Raw genomic sequence first — 4,217 nt, forward strand, 5'->3', positions numbered from 1 at the left:
AAAAATAAAATAAATAAATTTTAATTATTTTATTGTATTATATAGGTGGGGTGTAGAAAATGTAGATAGGAAAACCCCAAAAGGGGGTTCATACCCACTGTCCACTGATAACAAAAAGCTGTGCTTTTTATAAACTAATTTAATATTTATATTTGGAAAGTTTTGTTTGCATTCGTGAAGTTGGTGGTTAGATTGATCGGGTTGAAGATATTTTATGAGGTGTTTAGGATTGTTTATAAAAATAATTTATTGACTTATTCTGATGTGATACCTGTAATAAGTATTTTTAAATGTTTGGATAAACAACTTATAACGGTGCCAAATCGGTAATAAGAGGTTTTTGAAGAAGTTAAACCTGACTTATAATAAGTTGATAAGTGTTTTTTGTAGAAAAACATAAGTCGTTTCAAATAAGCAATCCCAAACACCCCTAAGAAATCCATTTTGATGTTTGCGGTTTGAAAAATCTAAACTCAATCCAACACAAATCAAATTACAACCCAACCTAACCCGTACGTGTTGATAGGGTTGAATCTTTGATACGTTAAAATATTTTTTTAATCTTCAATATGTTATTTCTTTACTTATAATTTCTTTTTCATCATCAATCATTTGGTACAACTTATTCATATTTTTTCTACGTATATCACATTTAATTATTTTTCTCGATTTACATATATATGTTCACAGTTACTAAACATATATACGAATGAATTATATAGAGATGGAGAATAGATTGAATGAAAAGCGTACGTGATAGTGTAATTATATAATGTATATATTAATAAAAACTCAACAATCATATTAAATACAAGAAAATAAAAGGATATCGGGTTCATCAGGTTCAAATAATAGTAACTTAATACCTACGGTTTCGAAAATTTTGTAACTCGATTAGACAGCGTGTTGCTTTGGTTTGAGTTATTTCGCGTTGGGTTGAGTATGATTGGTCGGGTTTTTAAGCACCCCTAGTTGTCTGTATATCGGGTTAATCATTTAAAAACTTTAATATATATATATATATATATATATATATATATTAAAACGGGATACATCTCAATTTTAATGTTTCATTCTATAATATGGTTTTGAAAAAAATGATAATGTTTTTATATTTGAATAAAATATAAATTTTAAGACCCATAAGTTTTTTTTTTATTGATATAAGTATCAAATCAAATTTTTAAAACTTATTGTTTTTTGTACATCTTTAAGTTCAATTTTTAGTATAATTTAAGTTAAGGACGAAGTAATTTATTTTAGGTATAATAATATAACGTTATTTATAAAGATAATTTTTAGTTCAATCTTCTTATTATAATTTAGTTTAGGTTTAATAACAAATTAATTTATTTTAGGTTTAATAATACTAGAAAGGTACTCACGCAATGTAACGAGATACATCTCAATTTTGATGTTCTTTTTTTTTTTTTGTCTCAGTCGATGTTATAATACAATTTTATGTTGTTTTGAGAACAAACAATAATGTTTTTATTTTTGAATAAAATATAAATATAAAAATATCATAAAAAATTAAAAATATATATATTGAAATTAATACCAAACTAACTATTTAAAATTTCTCTTTTTATATGTAATTTCTGTAATTCTTTTTTTTTAATTTTTGGTTTAATAATATATTTTTTTATAAAGATAATAACTAAGTATTTTGTTAGAACTCAATGATCAACCTAATTATATTTTTACCAAAAGGCATTTGGCCTAGCGGTATGTGAGTCATTGGCCTTTTTGGAAGGTGTGTGCTTTTATTTGTTCTATTTGCCGTATATAAATATTATATACTTAAAAAAAAACTAATTATATTTTAGATGTTTTATATTTAAAATGAGATATTTATTTTCTATTTAATTATGTTTATCTGGAGTTAGTTACACGAATTCAAACATAGAGCTTTAATAAATTATACTTACGCACAATTTACTTGTAATCTTGAAGTTTAAGTTAGTTACTCCTTCATTCTCACACTCCATCTTCTTTATAGCCATACGTACTCTAAAGTGCTACCTATCTTTGCAAACAAAACACTAAAATACAACTCACCGACTACTTGTTTGTATTATAAAACTCCTATGTACTCTCATCTCCGTGTTTTTTGATGTTTGTCTTATCCGCATAATCCCGCATCCACAGTTCACAAACTCGAACCAAGATCTACACCTTGTGTCTTTACGGGTTTTCCCAAAATCATCGTCGGTATCAATGTTTTGATATGTCTTCCAACAGGTTCATTATTTCCCGACATGTTACCTTCGATAAAAACGCCTTCCCTTTCTCAAAACCCTCCACCCAATCTGAAAACTATGACTTCTTAAACACTCCACTTCATCCCCTTTTTTCACGATCATCTCTTCACGACTCTTCGCGAACAGTTTTTATGCATCAACTTCACGGGTTCAATGATGCTCGGTTTCCCGACCTTGTCTGTCGTTTAAAGAAGTCCCTACATGGTTTGAAACAGGCTCCCCGCACGTGGTACACTCGGTTTGCCTCATTTTGTCTCGACAATTGGCTTTTCTCACAGTCGGTCGGATAATTCATTGTTTATTTATCGGCGAGGAAATGATGTAGCTTACTTATTATTATACGTCGATGACATTATTCTAACTGCCCCTTCTGATAATCTTTGTCAATCAATCGTTTCAAAGCTTTGTTTCGAGTTTGCTACGAAAGATATTGGTCGACTTTATAATTTATGGGAATTTCGTATGCTCATGATAAACAGGGGTTATTTCTTTATCAAACGAAATATGCTACCGAAATCTTGGAGCGTGCCAACATGTCATCCTGCAACCCATGTTACACTCCCGTGGACACAAATGTAAAGTTTAGTGCGTCATCAAGACCGCCCATTGTTGATCATATTTTGTACCCAAGTCTGGCTGGCGCTCTTCAATATTTGACACTCAACCCCCCCCCCCCCCCGACATCTCTTATGATGCAACAAGTCTGTATGTATATGCATGATCCATGAGAATCACATTCTCGAGCTCTACGTCAGATTTTACGTTATACTATACTCGTGGCATGTTGGATCCCGGGTTACATTTGACAGCCTCTGCTCCTACGGGCCTTATAGCCTACACCGATATAGATTGGGGCGGGTGTTCGGATACTCGCCGATCAACTTCAGGGTATTGCGTGTTCTTGGGTAATTCCCTCATCTCTTGGTCCTCAAAGAGACAACACACCATCTCAAGATCTAGTGCAGAGGACGGATATCGGGCGGTTGCAAATGTGGTCTCCGAAACATGCCGGTTAAGGAATCTTCTACTCGAACTTCATTGTTCGATTAACAAGGCTACACCCGTTTATTATGACAACGTGAGCGCAGTGTACCCTTCCGGTAATCCGCTCCAACACCAACGCACCAAGCACGTAGTGCTAGATATTCATCTTGTTCGAGAGAAGGTGGTCGGCGGCCAAGTTCGGGTTCTCCATGTACCATCTTGGTACCAGTTTGCTGATATGTTTACAAAAGGTCTACCACGACTTCTGTTCGAATAATTTCGATTCAGTCTCAGCATTGGCGGATCCCCAGCTTCGACTGTGGGAGAGTATTAGCCGAAGATTTGCACAAATCCCTTGATTTGTGCAGAACATTTGTCTTTCCATATGATAGACTTTCCTTATGGCTATCTTTATGATTCTTATATATAGAGAGGTAGGGGAATTGTATAAAACACAATAAATATTGAAACACCGTTCAGGCAAAAATAAGCATAAAAACTCAAATTTTCTATTAGAATACAATAACAAATCATTGTCATTAAGCATAGTTTTATATTTGAGACAAAATTTAACATGGAAACTCAAATTTTCCGTTAGAACGTATATTAAACACAACAATGATTTACAATTTATTGTTGTTTTCGTCCATATGGTTTACAATTCATTATTGTATTTACTTGATGGTAAATTAGTTGTGTACCCGCGCAATGCGACGCGAGCCGTTAATTTTAATGATTTTGAAGTTTCACTGGTTTTATTAAAGAAGATTTAACGATGATATAAGTTACACTTGGTCTTTACATATTAATACAATTTGAATAAATAGAGTTATGGTTCCAATTACAGTATATTGATAAAAAATTTGTATGACAGTTTAAAATCTAATATATTTAAATAACTCTACAAATGTGTTCGAATATATAGAAGAGTTAGTGTTGAGTTAGCCGAAAATCAAAGTTTATCAGAAG

The sequence above is a fragment of the Cynara cardunculus genome (assembly GCF_001531365.2).
Source record: "Cynara cardunculus var. scolymus isolate 2C chromosome LG 17, CcrdV1, whole genome shotgun sequence".
Classification (NCBI taxonomy): Eukaryota; Viridiplantae; Streptophyta; class Magnoliopsida; order Asterales; family Asteraceae; genus Cynara; species Cynara cardunculus.